Source organism: Haliotis rufescens, unplaced genomic scaffold (assembly GCF_023055435.1).
Source record: "Haliotis rufescens isolate VD_foot unplaced genomic scaffold, xgHalRufe1.0.p SCAF_52, whole genome shotgun sequence".
NCBI classification, from domain to species: Eukaryota; Metazoa; Mollusca; class Gastropoda; order Lepetellida; family Haliotidae; genus Haliotis; species Haliotis rufescens.
The window spans coordinates 106,923-125,504 of NW_025964246.1; the positions used below are offsets into that span (position 1 = coordinate 106,923).

An 18,582-nucleotide genomic window follows, 5' to 3' on the forward strand; every position below is an offset into this window, starting at 1 on the left:
AATCGGGATAAAATGACATGCATCAACCAAGTCAGCGAGCCTGACCACCTGATACTGTTAGTCGCCTCTTACGACAAACATAGTTGCCTTTTACGGAAAGGTTAACAGTCTCATTACAGGAATCTACACTAGATAATCGAGGATGGAATAGTATTTGCATGAACAAAATAATTTATCCCCTATCATTTAGATTGGCTTTAACATTTAAACGTGCAAAAAGTGTTTTACTTCAAAAACGCTGATCTATATGGATACGTGCGGTTCGAACCAAAGTTCATTGTTTAAACCTTTCTGAAAGACTTGCTTGACGTGATTATCTCCCTTTATTACTTCCGGAACATTACATGTGGATTTTGTTTACAAACAGCAACGGACCAACTGAAGTTGTCGGCGACGCTTAGACAAAGTTGACAGTACAAATCATTCATAAAACCAAGTAGGTACATTTGCTTTACATCAAGAAACATATATGACAATCCAGATAACCGAAGAAATCAATTTACATGTTGTGTTGACAACGGCAACGGACGAGGCCGTCGGCTAACTAACTGGCCAACCGGCATTTCTGCAAACAATCTTTAGTTCCAAAAAGATACATTTTTTCTCTAAATTTATCATTCGGACTATTTTAAGAAATAAGCACCGGAAGATGACAAGGGCCCGATGACAATGACGTACGTGAAAAAATTGGCCGATGAACTGTAAATGTCCTTGCAAACTAAATATTTCCTTTTGAGTGCAGGTTGATAAATAGACAGATTCTAGTACTTTTGAGGGTTAGGTCCCTTCTTTGATTCGTGGGTTCGAATATGTACTTTACTAAGAAAGTGTTATCCCAAATATATAACAATTGTTACATTTGACCACTTTCTAAATGGCATTGTCAGTTCATCATATTTTTTTTCTTATGTTGATTCAAAGGAAACTAGATTTAGTTTGATCTAGAATTTCCTAGGCTTTAAGTAATATTTTTCCATAATTCCAGAATTTAATTACCCATAATTAAGGGTGCATGTAACAGACGAGTGCGTATTATTCGCAAATAAAATGTCTTGCTGGGGTAAGGGAGGTTACCCTTGGTTAAAACTGGGTTGAACTAAAGTCAAACTACATAATAATATAAGTCACAGACCTGTTTTGAAAATTGACAAATGGGGAGTACCTATTAAAACCATATGCAGAAAGTTAAATTTGTCATTGGTGATCTAGCAGTAGTAAGGGGCGGTGGGGGTAGCCCAGTGGTTAAAGCGTTTGCTCGTCACGCCGAAGACCCGGGTTCGATTCCCCACATAGCTTCAATGTGTGAAGCCCATTTCTGGTGTAATATTGCTGGAATATTGCTAAAAACCGCGTAAAACCATACCAACTGACTAACTCACTCTTAGCGATTGTGAACAAATTTAGTTCAAACATCGATAAAACAGTTACTAGGCAGTTATGTTACCTGTCTACATTGCTGCCACTGTGTAAAGTTCTTGCTATGGTTTTCTGATAAAATTAAGTTGATTTTGATGCAGTCTCATTAAAGTCAGATTGTAGTGCTTGCAACCACTACACAGAGATTTGAAAACAGCCTGTTACAGATAGGTCACATCTAAACGACCTTTCATCCAAACAATCAGAGTCGCTTATGGGACAATGAAAATTGAAAGCTGGAGTAAGCTGCTTTCTGATTGGCTAATGTTGTCTTCCTGTTAGTCATTTCATTAGTCGCCCGAAGTTCACAAAATGTATTTCTGACGTGACCTGTGTGAGTGAGTGAGTTGGGTTTAACGCCGCTTTTAACAGTATTCCAGTTATATCACGGCATGTCAGCTGAATGTGGGAGGAAAGCCCGAAGTGATACAGGTCTCAGATGTTTACCACTTCGGTGAAACCCACGAGCACGGGTATGGTGCTGACAAACCTAGAAACATAATTTGGGCGAACCGGGATTCGAACCCACAATCATAGGTTTCTGGCGTGCCCAAGGGACACAACTCTGCACAGCGACTGGGCCACCCGTGCCCCTGACTTGACTTGTAATGGGATGTCCTCAAATCTTTTATGTAGCATTAGCTAGCACTAAGATCTGATGTTATTGAGAATGTGTTCGATGAAACATGAAGACTACATAGTGAACATGGTGAAGCAAACGTTATAAATATAAATTTGCAGAGTTGCTGTTATGTTGTAAGATAATGTAATATAGTGATGAAATTATATAGTTGTCATGGAGAGAGACAATTACATTCTGTTGATTTTAGTATATTTACAGGCTGAAAATCCTGATGCTGAATATATAGGAAAGTAGTGGGTCACTGTCGTGGTGGGGCGGTCGGGTAGCCCAGTGGTTAAACAGCGTAAAACCATACTCACTCACTCACTCACTCACTCACTCACTCACTCACTCACTCACTCACTCACTCACTCACTCACTCACTCACTCACTCACTCACTCACTCACTCACTCACTCACTCACTCACTCCTGTCGTGGTTTCTGACAAAATTAAATTGATTTCGATGAAACACTCCTCTTTTTACGACTTTCGGGAAGCGAACTGTATGGCACCAGACCAGTGTTTCAGAAGTGTTATTACAAAAACGTGTGATGTGCGATGGACAGTGTTTTCACAACCTAAATTTGCAACAGTGTTATTACTTTGTGAGATAGTGTGACTCAGTCACGAAAGTGACAAAATAATAATGTTGTGAAACTCTAGTGTGTTAGCTGGGATACCCTTGACCGGGGGCTTCACCAAGGCCTAATGTCTAAGGCCTGCTCTCCTCCCAGCTGACATGCTGTGATATTACGGAAATACTGCTCAAAGCAACATTAAATCTCACTCGCCATCCTTCTTGCCGTAAAAGGCGACTATGCTTGTCGTGAGAGGCGAATAAGGGGATCGGGTGGTCAGACTCCCTGACTTGGCTGATGCATGTCATCGCATCCCTAATTATTAGATCGATGCTCATGATGTCACTCACTGGATTGTCTGGTCCAGACTTGATTACTTACAGACCGCCATCATATAGCTGGAATATTGCTGAGTGCCACGTTTATCAACAAACAAACAAACAAACAAACACCACCCTTGGAAACTAACAAGGAATCTTATTCATTCTCAGTACTCCATGAGTTGCCTGCCCCTGAATTAAGACTCTCTCATGTATGAAAGTATTTCAAGTGACTAATTGTGTATGTCCCGTGGGACCTAACCTGATCCTGGACATTTTACACAAACAATGTCAACCCGCCAAAACATCTGGTAAACGAAAATGTAATGAAGTCGGTGGGATGGAAGGACTTAGCAGGGTACTTCGAGCAAACACTGGCCACTGGTCAGGGTCACTTGGGTCACGGGAGGGTGAGAAGTGTGGCCAGTTGACTTGAGCCTTGTGTCAACAGAAGGTCCTGGCCAGGGGAGGCATGTGTTACTGTAGTACCTAGACTTGCACAAGTCTCTAAGGCAATAACTGTTACTGTAGTACCTAGACTTGCACAAGTCTCTAAGGCAATAACTGTTACTGTAGTACCTAGACTTGCACAAGTCTCTAAGGCAATAACTGTTACTGCAGTACCTAGACTTGCACAAGTCTCTAAGGCAATAACTGTTACTGTAGTACCTAGACTTGCACAAGTCTCTAAGGCAATAACTGTTACTGCAGTACCTAGACTTGCACAAGTCTCTAAGGCAATAACTGTTACTGTAGTACCTAGACTTGCACATGTCTCTAAGGCAATAACTGTTACTGTAGTACCTAGACTTGCACATGTCTCTAAGGCAATAACTGTTACTGTAGTACCTAGACTTGCACAAGTCTCTAAGGCAATAACTGTTACTGTAGTACCTAGACTTGCACAAGTCTCTAAGGCAATAACTGTTACTGTAGTACCTAGACTTGCACATGTCTCTAAGGCAATAACTGTTACTGTAGTACCTAGACTTGCACATGTCTCTAAGGCAATAACTGTTACTGTAGTACCTAGACTTGCACAAGTCTCTAAGGCAATAACTGTTACTGTAGTACCTAGACTTGCACATGTCTCTAAGGCAATAATTGTTACTGTAGTACCTAGACTTGCACAAGTCTCTAAGGCAATAACTGTTACTGTAGTACCTAGACTTGCACATGTCTCTAAGGCAATAACTGTTACTGTAGTACCTAGACTTGCACAAGTCTCTAAGGCAATAACTGTTACTGTAGTACCTAGACTTGCACATGTCTCTAAGGCAATAATTGTTACTGTAGTACCTAGACTTGCACAAGTCTTTAAGGCAATAACTGTTACTGTAGTACCTAGACTTGCACATGTCTCTAAGGCAATAACTGTAACTGTAGTACCTAGACTTGCAAAAGTCACTAAGCATTAACTGTTACTGTAGTACCTAGACTTGTACAAGTCTATAAGGCAATAACTGTAACTGTAGTACCTAGACTTGCACAAGTCTCTAAGGCAATAATTGTTACTGTAATACCTAGACTTGCACAAGTCTCTAAGGCAATAACTGTTACTGTAGTACCTAGACTTGCAAAAGTCACTAAGGCAATAACTGTTACTGTAGTACCTAGACTTGCACAAGTCTCTAAGGCAATAACTGTTACTGCAGTACCTAGACTTGCACAAGTCTATAAAGGCAATAACTGTTACTGTAGTACCTAGACTTGCACAAGTCTCTAAGGCAATAACTGTTACTGTAGTGCCTAGACTTGCACAAGTCTATAAAGGCAATAACTGTTACTGTAGTACCTAGACTTGCACAAGTCTATAAAGGCAATAACTGTTACTGTAGTACCTAGACTTGCACAAGTCTATAAGGCAATAACTGTTACTGTAGTACCTAGACTTGCACAAGTCTATAAGGCAATAACTGTTACTTTAGTACCTAGACTTGCACAAGTCTATAAGGCAATAACTGTTACTGTAGTACCTAGACTTGCACAAGTCTATAAGGCAATACTTGTACCTGGTAGCACGTTAGATGGAGATTAACATCTACCCGGGGGTAGTCTCTGAAATGAACATATCTTACAGAAAATAAACAGTTGTTAAATTATCTTACTAAAAATATAATAAAAAGGAGCCCAGAGACTCCTCATTTTCATACTGCAGTAATCTGGACTTGCCAAACATTATAGACTTGCATGGGCTGTATTGGATGTATTTGTATCAGGGTCTGTATGACAGACTAGAATACAAGAGACCCCAGACCCAGACTCCAACCCCAGACCCCACCCCAGGTTTTGCAGTATGCCAGGGTAGATGCCTGATTGGTGACTGATGAAGACCCATGTTTGTTTGTTTCTTCGGTTCGCCCCAAGATGTTTCTAGGTTTGTCAGCACCATACCCGTGCTCGTGGGTTTCACCGAAGTGGTAAACGCCTGAGACCTGCATCACTTCAGGCTTTCCTCCCACATTAAGCTGACACGCCGCGATATAACTGGAATACTGTTAAAAGCGACATAAACCAAACTCACTCACTCCAACTTTTTCAGTTTGTAGACAGTAATTAGCAGTGTCTTAAGTGTAAAAAGTACTGCTAACAGCTTCAGTAGCAGAACCATTAGTGATGTCATCTGATTGTGACGTCATGGTAACCAATGACATCACAATGGTCTGCAAAGCATTGTGATGCAATTTCATTGCAGCGATATCTACAATGTAGATGTCACATGATCTCACCCAAGCTATATCTCCTGTGGGAGCCAGTTTTGGATGATAAATTTTCTTTAATCACCCTTACCTTTATACATTATGATTATTTATCACCAACTCCTGCAATAGTTGGGGATGAGTAAAAATATGCACTGAAAGTTGGAATTGAATATAAGTATTATCTCATCGTTTCAAGTCTCCCTTTGTGTGTAGAAATATGAGAGCCTGTCTGTACCATGTTATACGACCTCGTATCACTTTGGGGGAACAGATTGTTTGCTCCGCAGTGGTAATATTTATTTAAAGCAGGGCATAACCTGCCTGGAGTATATAAACAACTGACACGCAACCAGCTTGTCAGGATGGGGTTGAATAATAAGTAGAGGCGAGAACAGGTTTGGCGGGATGTAAATATTCTGCTGATGCAAACAAGCAAGTATGATACGTAGAGCTTAGGGTATGAAAAATCTGATTCAAATATTTGTCAATCTTAACACAGAAATAGATAAATATTTTTTAGTCATTATTAAAAAACAAACAATTTTTCCTTCAAGGAGAGGACAAAATCTGTTCAGAAGAAATGATGCTTTATATCTAGCAATTCTGTTACTTAATCTTCTTGGGGTTGAGGGGCGGTAGGGTAGCCTTGTGGTCAAAGTGTTCGCTCGTCACGCTGTAGACCTGGGTTTGATTCCCCACATGGGTAATATGTGTGAAGCCGATTTCTGGTGTCCTGCTGCGCTGTAATATTTCTGCAATATTGCTAAAAGTGCGCAAAAAACACACCCACTCACTCTTGGGGTTCAGGCAATGGCAATGTGTTGGATTTAAAAACATAAATCCAGAAAACTGAAAAATGGTGAGATATTGAAATATCTGTTTAAATTTTTTTCATAGAAAATATATTTATTACCTGAAGAAAACAATATGTCAAATTGATCTATCTAGAATGTGACAAAGTTTGTTTTCCCAGCATGACTCTAACCATGACTTAAAAATCATGACATAAAATGGCTGACCATTAAACCCGTTTGACTAAAGTGTTTGTGGCTTGATGTCAGTAACTGGACATGGTTTGGTCATGTGACACACACAACGCATCAGATCAAGTGCCAGGTATTAGATAAACAAATGCATATGCCTGAATACACAAGTACCTCTTTATACCAACATCCCTGGAGCATGACATGCCTCATTATAACATGTTTCAACCAGTTTTCAACTTTTGGTTCAATCAAAACATTTTGCTTCACATGTGAATGTTCTGTAACGCATGCTCTAGAGGACCCATGAAGATCCGGGGTAGAATAGGTCGTCATCAACCCATTCTTGCCCCGACCCCTTCCAGCCAGATACAACATAGCCCCACCCCCTCCTAGCCGGATACAACATATCCACGCCCACTCCCAGCCGGATACAACATAGCCCCACCCCCTCCTAGCCGGATACAACATAGCCTCACCCCCTCCCAGCCGGATACAACATAGCCCCACCCCCTCCAAGCCAGACACAACTTAGCCCAACCCCCTCCCAGCCGACCATAACATAGACCCCTCCCTGCCAGATACAACATAGCCTCACCCCCTCCCAGCCGGATACAACATAGCCCCACCCCCTCCTAGCCGGATACAACATAGCCGGACCCCCTCCCAGCCGGATACAACATACCCCCACTCCCTCCAAGCCAGACACAACTTTGCCCAACCCCCTCCCAGCCGGATACAACATAGCCCCATCCCCTCCAAGCTAGATACAACATAGCCCCACCCCCTCCCAGCCGGATACAACATAGGCCCGACCCTCTCTCATCCAGATACAACAAAGCCCCCCCCTTCTCAGCTGGATACAACTAAGCCCCACCCCCTCCTAGCCGGATACAACATAGGCCCACCCCCCTCGCATCCGGATATAACAAAGCCCCCCCCTTCTCAGCTGGATACAACATAGCCCCACCCCCCTCCCAGTCTGGTACAACGTAAGTCCCACCCCCTCCCTGCCAGATACAACATAGCCCAACCCCCTCCCAGCCAGATACAACATAGCCCCACCCCCTCCCTGCCAGACACAACTTAGCCCCACCCCCTCCCTGCCAGACACAACATAGCCCCATCCCTTCCCAGTCTGGTACAATGTAGCCTCACCCCCCTCCCTGCCAGATACAACATAGCCCACTCCCCTCCCAGTCTGGTACAATGTAGCCTCACCCCCCTCCCAGCCGGATACAACATAGCCCCACCCCCTCCCAGCCAGACACAACTTAGCCCAACCCCCACCCAGCCGGATACAACATAGCCCCACCCCCCTCCCAGCCGGACACAACTTAGCCCAACCCCCACCCAGCCGGATACAACATAGCCCCACCCCCTCCCAGCCAGACACAACTTAGCCCAACCCCCTCCCAGCCGGATACAACATAGCCCCACCCCCTCCCTGCCAGACACAACATAGCCCCACCCACCCTCCCAGTCTGGTACAACGTAAGTCCCACGCCCACTCCCAGCCGGATACAACATAGCCCCACCCCCTCCTAGCCGGATACAACATAGCCTCACCCCCTCCCAGCCGGATACAACATAGCCCCACCCCCTCCAAGCCAGACACAACTTAGCCCAACCCCCTCCCAGCCGACCATAACATAGACCCCTCCCTGCCAGATACAACATAGCCTCACCCCCTCCCAGCCGGATACAACATAGCCCCACCCCCTCCTAGCCGGATACAACATAGCCGGACCCCCTCCCAGCCGGATACAACATACCCCCACTCCCTCCAAGCCAGACACAACTTTGCCCAACCCCCTCCCAGCCGGATACAACATAGCCCCATCCCCTCCAAGCTAGATACAACATAGCCCCACCCCCTCCCAGCCGGATACAACATAGGCCCGACCCTCTCTCATCCAGATACAACAAAGCCCCCCCCTTCTCAGCTGGATACAACTAAGCCCCACCCCCTCCTAGCCGGATACAACATAGGCCCACCCCCCTCGCATCCGGATATAACAAAGCCCCCCCCTTCTCAGCTGGATACAACATAGCCCCACCCCCCTCCCAGTCTGGTACAACGTAAGTCCCACCCCCTCCCTGCCAGATACAACATAGCCCAACCCCCTCCCAGCCAGATACAACATAGCCCCACCCCCTCCCTGCCAGACACAACTTAGCCCCACCCCCTCCCTGCCAGACACAACATAGCCCCATCCCTTCCCAGTCTGGTACAATGTAGCCTCACCCCCCTCCCTGCCAGATACAACATAGCCCACTCCCCTCCCAGTCTGGTACAATGTAGCCTCACCCCCCTCCCAGCCGGATACAACATAGCCCCACCCCCTCCCAGCCAGACACAACTTAGCCCAACCCCCACCCAGCCGGATACAACATAGCCCCACCCCCCTCCCAGCCGGACACAACTTAGCCCAACCCCCACCCAGCCGGATACAACATAGCCCCACCCCCTCCCAGCCAGACACAACTTAGCCCAACCCCCTCCCAGCCGGATACAACATAGCCCCACCCCCTCCCTGCCAGACACAACATAGCCCCACCCACCCTCCCAGTCTGGTACAACGTAAGTCCCACCCCCTCCTGCCAGATACAGATATTCTTTTAAGTAATTTTAACTTATGTCATCATGTCAACTGCACACAGCATTCCGTGGGTGTAATGTGTACAGTGAACACCCACACACTCACACACACACACACACACACACACACACCCACACACACACACCCACACACACACACACACACACACACACACACACACACACACACACACACACACACACACACACACACACACACACAGAGAGAAAGGTTTGAGAGTCAGTGGAGCATGTCCCCGTGTATAACACCAATCTCTCCCTCTCACGGCCAGCAAAGCTGATCATCATTCCAAACCACCCTGTGAAGCTCTGCAAATCTCACAGGGTCAGCTGTGACTGGCGTGGGGTGAAGCACACGCACAGCTTGTGACCTCTCCTGTCAACATTCCTGGCCCTGGTCAGTCCACTGTGTAGCAGGCAGGGGTTGTACTGGACACTCCGTCCTTGTAAGTATACAGTGGAGCAGGCAGGGGATCTACTGGACGCTCAGCCATCCACATAGTAGGGGTCAGTGCTAGGTCTTGTCAAACAGCTCTGTCATATGACATCGTGATGTCACAGGTCACAGGCTAAGTACCTGTAATTTGAATATGTATAAGAACAATTACAATCTTTTTGTGTATGTATGTGAGGGGACTTGTGTGACAGGTGGCAGTAACTGTGAGACCTGGTTTCCTGGTTTCCGAAGGTCGGTGGTATACAGGACACTAACTTTGGAAAAATAATTTACCGTATTCGACATAATAAGTGTCCCCGCTCTAATAAGCACCCACGGCGATTTTTGCTGATATATTGGCTAGTGAATAATCCCAATTAGCACCCCTTCCAATTGATCAATGTACACACGACTTATTTATTCGTGTATAATATGCACTCGTGTGTTATATGTCTCTTAATAAGGGCCAATTAAATCCCAGAAAAATATATCTGTCGTATATATAAACATTTCAGGCTGTCAGCATAAACCACAAAATTTACGATCTTTCCACTGTTTTTTATTTATTCATGTATAATACGTGTGTTATATGCATCCTTAATTATGGGAAATTAAAATTATATATCTGTCGTATGTAAACATTTCAGGCTGTCAGCATAAGCCACATAGAGTGCCCTGGGCGCTTATTATGTCGAATACGGTAATAGTCTTTCCAACAGCGGACTGAATTTTAATCTTGCATTTGAAAAATGTTTTTATTGATTATTGTTGATAGACTTATAATGTATAATCCTAAGATAGGTGTTACAGGTGTTCGTTTGTTGTTTAAAACACTGCACTCAGCAGTATTCATGTTGTATGTCTATGTCAATCAGAGGGGGTTTATTGTAATTTGAAACCTCTGATTGACCAATCAAAATCGTGTATTGGTAGAATTATGTATTTTCTGTCACAGAGGCTCATAACTTACAAAATAAATTAACTCGGGACACATAATCTCTAATTCCCCATATCTCGTAGGTTGTTCTCTAATTACACCACTTACAGACTTCAAATGTTTCATCCCTATGTCATGGGTTGAGAGAGGAGAGTGCTATGAACATCTCATACTTCATAGCCAACTATATTGTGTTCTTATGTTAGAGGGGAGCAAGGTCGGCCCAGTCGTCTGAGGCACCACGATTCGCTGTATACAGTTAGGCACGCCAGAAACCTATGATTGTGGGTTTGAATACCGGTTCACCCAGATTATGTTTCTAGGTTTGTCAGCACCATACCCGTGCTCGTGGGTTTCACCGAAGTGGTAAACTTCTGAGACCTGCATCACTTCGGGCTTTCCTCCCACATTAAGCTGACACGCCATGATATAACTGGAATACTGTTAAAAGCGGTGTTAAACCCAACTCACTCACTCACTACTAATTTTACAGAAAAGGTGATTGTAAGTATAGCATGTTAACATTGTAATGATCTAGGCCCACTTGCACAAAGCAATGTTAGCACTAAGATGATCGTCACTCCCATACTTTAACATAGCCTTACAATAGTTGTAGCGCTAAGATCGCTTTGTGCAGGTGGGCACAGGTGTTCACATCCTTTGATCTTAGTCAGACAAGACAGCTGCATTTAACAACAAATCTTGATTTATTTAAAGGTGAAGTGTACACGCAAAAATCACTTTCTTTCTTTTTCTAAACAAAACGCAATTTTAGAATTAGTTAGTATCTGTGTTTGAAAATATGAACTCATTTTTTTCACAGTGAAAGTAGGAAGCTCACAATAGTGTGAAAATGATATGCCGTTATGAGGCCTTCGTTTTTCGAGCTAAACAGGCCTGAGTTATCCCCCTTAGATTATGACGTAATTGGTGCCAATTCAACTGGGTCCCTGTCTATTCTGAACGCAAAAGATATCAAGTACCAGTTTGCGGTAAAACAACATGGCCTACGACACACTCCGGCGCAGTGGTGACTCAGCATAACACTATGCTGGCTGGCATCTGAGACGCTAGAATCACACACCTAGACCTACACCACGCGAAGCGGCTCTAACAAAGCATGATGACGTCATAATGTTTATCAATTGGCACCAATGACGTCATATTGCAAGGGGCATAAGCCATGGTGTTTTTGTTATGGAAATAGAACACTTCGTAAATGTGAAAAATATAAATCGTTTTAATGCGAAACATATGTTAATTAATTGTGATATTTTTATATTTTTGTCTATGACACTTCTAGGTTAACACTTTTATTGTGGAAAAAGTACAAGAAAATTAGGTTCATTTCTGTGTGAACTTGCCCTTTAAGGGGATTTTTCTACACAGTTGCAGGTCTTAAGATATGGTTTGGTTTGTTTGTTTGTTGTTTTACGCCACACTCAGCAATATTCCAGCTATATGACGGCGGTCTGTAAATAATCGAGTCTGGACCAGACAATCCAGTGATTGATATCATGAGCATCAATCCTAGCAATTGAGATCAATGACATGCATCAACCAAGTAAGCCAGCCTGACCACCCGATCCCGTCAGTCACCAATTACGACAAGCATAGTCGCCTTTTACGGCCAGCATGGGTTGCTGAAGACCTGTTCTACCCCGGATCTTAAGGTACAGTAGGTTTAGAGGGAAACATATACTTTTGTCTACATTTGACTTTATAGTTGTGTTGATCAAAATATAATATGGGAGATTGTCATTGTCAGTTCTAAAGTTGTAATGGTGATTGTTATTATATGAATATTATTGTTATGATTTAGACCAGTTGTATTGTCTGTTGTATCACTGGCCAGAAGGTAGAAACGCATACTCTTTGTTTAAGAAATGGTTGGGGTCAGCGATAATTTTAGAACACGTTTTTGATAGAAAACAGATAACCTGTCAAATAGGACACAAGCTATCTTACAAGCTACTGCAACTGTTTATAACATTTATAACATTTATAACATTTATAACAATTTCACCAGTTATGGTCATTCCTTAAAGGGGAAGTGTACACGCAAAAATCACTTTCTTACTTTTTCTAAACAAAACGCAATTTTAGAATTAGTTAGTATCTGTGTTTGAAAATATACACTCATTTTTTTCACAGTGAAAGTAGGAAGCTCACAATTGTGTGAAAATGATATGCCGTTATGAGGCCTTCGTTTTTCGAGCTAAACAGGCCTGAGTTATCCCCCTTAGATTATGACGTATTTGGTGCCAGTTCAACTGGGTCCCTGTCTATTCTGAACGCAAAAGATATCAAGTACCAGTTTTCGGTAAAACAACATGGCCTACGACACACTCCGGCGCAGTGGTGACTCAGCATTACACTATGCTGGCTGGCATCTGAGACGCTAGAATCACACACCTATACCTACACCACGTGAAGCGGCTCTAACAAAGCATGATGACGTCATAATGTTTATCAATTGGCACCAATGACGTCATATTGCAAGGGGCATAAGCCATGGTGTTTTTGTTATGAAGATAGAACACTTGGTAAATGTGAAAAATATAAATCGTTTTAATGCAAAACATATGTTAATTAATTGTGATATTTTTATATTTTTGTCTATGACACTTCTAGGTTAACACTTTTATTGTGGAAAAAGTACAAGAAAATTAGGTTCATTTCCGTGTGAACTTGCCCTTTAAATATTGCAGTTCTAATGGGCCAAAAAGGGCCAATCTTCAATCAATACCTCTAAGTGTACTTATTGATAAACTCACACCCCATTTTTAGGTCATAGAAAATATTTCACACATACTTCTTAAAAATACGGACAAGCAGGCTGCAACAGGTCAGTGAGTTTCAAAATGTGCCACTCTCTTGGGAATACAGTGAATGTCAGAGACGAGGTACTTGTAGTATGGAAGCATGTGACCTGTGGAAACTGTTACTCTGACTACCAGTTTGGTGCTGACAGTCACAACAAGGATCAAACTCATAAACACTCCAATAAACTTATGTGGCGTGGCCGGCTGTTGGGTGGAGAATGTGTCGCCTGTACCTGCCCCTACTCGAGGCACCCACTCACAAGGGCCCACTCGAAACAGGTGCTTGGAAGTCTTTCTCTTGACTCCCACAGATCTCACAGGCATGTCTGTAGTGTAAGTCTGTCATGTAGACTAACATCTAGTCTCTGAAATGTACATATGGTACAGAAAAAAACCAGTTGTTGAATTATCTTAATAAAAATATAATAAAAAGGAGCCCGGAGACTCTTCATTTTCATACTGCAGTAATCTAGACTTGCCCAAAGATGTATATAGATATTTACGTCTTTGACTTGCCAAACATAATAGACTTGCAAGGGCTGTATGGATATATTTGTATCAGGGTCTGTAAGACAGACTATCTGACAGACAGACCCTGATACAAATATATTCAATACAGCCCATGCAAGTCTATAATGTTTGGCAAGTCTAGATTACTGTAGCATCTGATAATGAAGAGAGTCTGGGATCCTTTTTATTATATTTTTATTAAGATAAATTAACAACTGTTTTTTTCTGTAAGATATTTTTATTTAAGAGACTAGATGTTAGTCTACTGTCGTGTTTGTGTTCAGTGAAATAGTCCATGAAAACTTTTATTCTCTGTGACTTATTCTTTAAAACAACGCAGCACAGTGTAGGTGTGGTGGAGGAGTATCTGCCCGTGGAGTGGTTGGATACCCGGGGTTGCAGGGGGTGGGGGGTGGGGGGTGGGGGTTGATACTCTGATGTACTAAAATAATGACCCTCCCCTAATGCTTGTCATATTTACGGATGCCCCTCCCCAAGTCCTTGTACATTCTTTTCACCCACCCTGAAAAGACAAAATGCAAAAGCTCTTTATGTTTTATAATAAAAAATTATTATAGACTGTCCTTTTTTTATGACCCTCCCCAAATATGTGTATTTGTCATATTTTTTGGTGACCCTCCCCTGATTCCCTCTGACCCACCCCTATGTAGAATAAATGACTGCATGGCCCCTTTAGCATGTTTAGGGGGAAAAAACTAGGACTGGTCGGAGTCAGTATACTGTGTCTGAGTGGGGTACCCATGTTAAACTGCGGCATGGTATCTCAGTGGGCTAGCACTATGAATCGGCATTAGTCCGGACTAGTACAAGCAGCCACACAAACACATGTGCATGCTGGTTGCATGAAATAATCTCAAACTAAACGTTAAACACAATGCCACCTCACCCATACAGAGGTGCTGGTTTATAGAGAGTCACCACACAGAGGTGCTGGTTTATAGAGAGTCAACATACAGAGGTGCTGGTTTATAGAGAGTCACCATACAGAGGTGCTGGTTTATAGAGAGTCACTGTACAGAGGTGCTGGTTTATAGAGAGTCACTGTACAGAGGTGCTGGTTTATAGGGAGTCACCATACAGAGGTGCTGGTTTATAGAAAGTCAATATGCAAAGATGCTGGTTTAAAGAGTCACTATACAAAGATGCTGGTTTATAGAGAGTCACTATACAGAGATGCTGGTTTATAGAGAGTCACTCAATACAGAGATGCTGGTTTATAGAGAGTCACTATACAGAGGTGCTGGTTTATAGAGAGTCACTATACAGAGATGCTGGTTTATGGAGAGTCACTATACAGAGGTGCAGGTTTATAGAAGGTCACTATACAGATGCTGGTTTGTAGAGGGTCACTATACAGAGATGCTGGTTTGTAGAGAGTCACTGTACAGAGGTACTGGTTTATAGAGAGTCACTCAATACAGAGATACTGGTTTATAGAGAGTCACTATACAGAGGTACTGGTTTATAGGGAGTCACTATACAGAGATGCTGGTTTATAGAGAGTCACTCAATACAGAGATGCTGGTTTATAGAGAGTCACTATACAGAGGTGCTGGTTTATAGAGAGTCACTATACAGAGATGCTGGTTTATGGAGAGTCACTATACAGAGGTGCAGGTTTATAGAGGGTCACTATACAGATGCTGGTTTGTAGAGGGTCACTATACAGAGATGCTGGTTTGTAGAGAGTCACTGTACAGAGGTACTGGTTTATAGAGAGTCACTCAATACAGAGATACTGGTTTATAGAGAGTCACTATACAGAGGTACTGGTTTATAGAGAGTCACTATACAGAGATGCAAGTTTTCAGAGAGTCACTATACAGAGATACTGGTTTATAGAGAGTCACAATACAGAGATACTGGTTTATAGAGAGTCACTATACAGAGGTGCTGGTTTATAGAGAGTCTTTATACAGAGGTGCTAGTTAATAGAGAGTCACTCAATACAGCCAGGGAGCCTAATATGTGGGAGAGCGAGTTAGTTGGACCCACCGGGCACTTGTAAACAGAAGCCCCAGGGTATCGTGTTACAGTGTTGCTGGTGTGTGTTGTGGCTTGACAGGAGATTGGTCGGACACATGTCCCCCACACATCTGGTCCAGCATCTGGTGCCTCTTTGTTGCCTCTGGCCAGACCATCAGGAACCACCTCGGTGGGATAAACTGCACTCACTCCTCACTTAGGAAACATTCAAGATTTGGATACAACTGGGCCGGTTGTTGCTGTGTGAAGGTTTGTTGGTTGTGTACACCAAGTGACACACTTTGTTTTTATCTCAGAGGGTGGGTGTGTCAAGGTATATGTTCTACCTGTCTGTCGCTGTCAGAGTCTCGCTTCGTCAGTGGAATTACTAAGGAATTACTTGATGTGTGTGTGACAAGTTGCCCTCATTGTAAGTATGTGGACTTACAACAATAACAGTGGTAGTCACTTGTAGCCATTTCTTATCCACAGTCCAATGATCTTGTAAAATGTTGTGCCATATTATTGCCATCTGATATGCAGTTTTATGTCTTTTGACGAGGGATCTTGTAACATTTTTATGTGTACTTATGCAACGTTTTTCTTCTCCTTCTTGGCCGATATTAAATAAATTAAATTAAAAATTTATGGAGCACATTTTCGAATCAACAACAGCTCAAATGTGCTTAGACAATGATTGATCTAGTCAAATGCTCTCTTGAAGAAACAGGTCTTTTTAAAGTTTGTCAGATTTTCAGGTTCTTAGATTTCTTGTGGCAATATATAATATGATCTAATATGCAACTTCATTTTTTAAATAAAAGTATATATTGTCTAAAGACAATTGTTTATTGGGTAAGATTTTGACTGACCCACATTGATTTAAATAACTGTTCAAAATATATTACTGTTCACACAGCCTAATACTGAAACTTTACAGACTATACTCATGTATGGATGCCTCTAAGTTCTAAGGAATTTGAAACTTGTTGGCCAAGAAGTGGTTCTCTCGATGACAATACCATGTGAATACAGACTTGTCACTATCCATTACCCCGTCAGATGGGTGATTAAGCGTCAATAGCATGTATTCTGTCTCCACTGTGGGTGATTGACAAGCTATACCTATATCTACAATACATATTCTGGTCACACAAGGACTGAGTTAATGCTTCGTGTCGACACACACTGGCGAGCTGCTCGCTGAAACATGTCCGCCTGGCTTACGTGGTCGGTTCATTGTTGACTGGTTGACATTGATGTCACAAAAGGTTGGATTCTTTTGGAATTAAAGAAAATTGATTCAAGACGCAATAATCATTTGAATTGATAAAGAGCAGATAACAGAAAAATTCAACGACACAATAATTGCTGAAATCTCGATGTGCCTCTATTTAAATAGGTAGTTTATGGAGGAATGGTGTATGTTATTAAAATCAAACAATTTGCTGTCAGGCTTTTACCAGATGCAATTGTTTGGGCATACGAATTGAGAATGGCCAGAAATAAAGTACCGTATTTGGCGTAATAAGTGCCCAGGGCGCTCTCAAAATTAGAAATAGGGGGCTCTTAATCATCTCAATAGAATGTTATTTTGGTGAAAAAAAACAGGGTTGAAAGATAAATTTCGTGGTTTATGCTGACAGCCTGAAATGTTGATATACGACAGATATATTTTTCCAGGATTTAATTGCGTATTATACGCGAATAAAAAAGTCTTTGTCATTGATCAATCGGAAGGGGTGCTAATTGGGATTGTTCACTAGCAAATATATAAGTAAATATCGCTGTGGGCGCTTATTAGAGCGGGGCGCTTATTACGTCGAATACGGTATTTACATTGCAAGTCCTGTGGGACTAGGAAAAGTGTGGCTGTTTGATTGATAAGTTTATCAGAATTGTAGAGTGCATGTCACATGTCATGTCACTATACGTCACTTATTTACTCAAAATATCTCGTACAGTAACAACTGAAATATTCCTTGTGAAACACATCAACAACTTTATTGACACAACTTTTATTTTTCGGCTTATGGATTAGATGAATCAGATCCAAAAACCACAATTGGAAAAAAATGATAAAAAAGTTTATATCCTTTTTTGGGGGCCAAAATGCTATATTTTTTATGGATTGATAAAATAAACAATTTAACTACATAAATCTAACAAAATGGAAATTTTTGAATAAAATTAATCACATGCAATTCATATACGTTGTCTCTTGCCTCTGCAAGCTCCTAACAAAGAGAACCGAGCTTTCTCCTGGAGTGAGTGAGTGAGTGAGTGAGTGAGTGAGTGAGTTGTGTTTAACGCCGTTTTTAACATTATTACAGTTATATCACGGCATGTCAGCTTAATGTGGGAGGAAAACCCGAAGTGATGCAGGTCTTAGACATTTACGACTTCGGTGAAACCCACGAGCGCGGGTATGGTGCTGACAAACCTAGAAACATAATCGGGGCGAACCGGGATTCGAACCCACAATCATAGGTTTCTGTCGTGCCCAAGGGACGCAACTCTGCACAGCGAATCGCGGCGCCTTAGACAACTGGGCTTTTACTGAAGTAAGAGCATGTACATGTTTCATGAGACCCGTGAAGATCCGGGGTAGAATAGGTCTTCAGCAACCCATGCCAGTGGCG

General features: G+C 42.6%; 1 protein-coding gene across 3 annotated transcripts in view; it reads left to right on the forward strand.

Moving 5' to 3' along the window:
* Positions 1-339: 339 nt before the first annotated feature.
* Positions 340-18,582, forward strand: part of LOC124144030 (basic immunoglobulin-like variable motif-containing protein) — a 32,261-nt gene continuing 14,018 nt past the window's right edge. The window contains exon 1 of one of the 3 annotated variants that reach the window (XM_048384940.1): positions 340-436. The gene's annotated coding sequence lies outside the window, so the exon portion shown is untranslated. Of the gene's footprint in view, positions 437-15,951; positions 16,211-16,254; positions 16,371-18,582 lie in introns of those variants that run through there. The other 2 variants (XM_048384939.1, XM_048384941.1) reach the window with 2 other exon arrangements.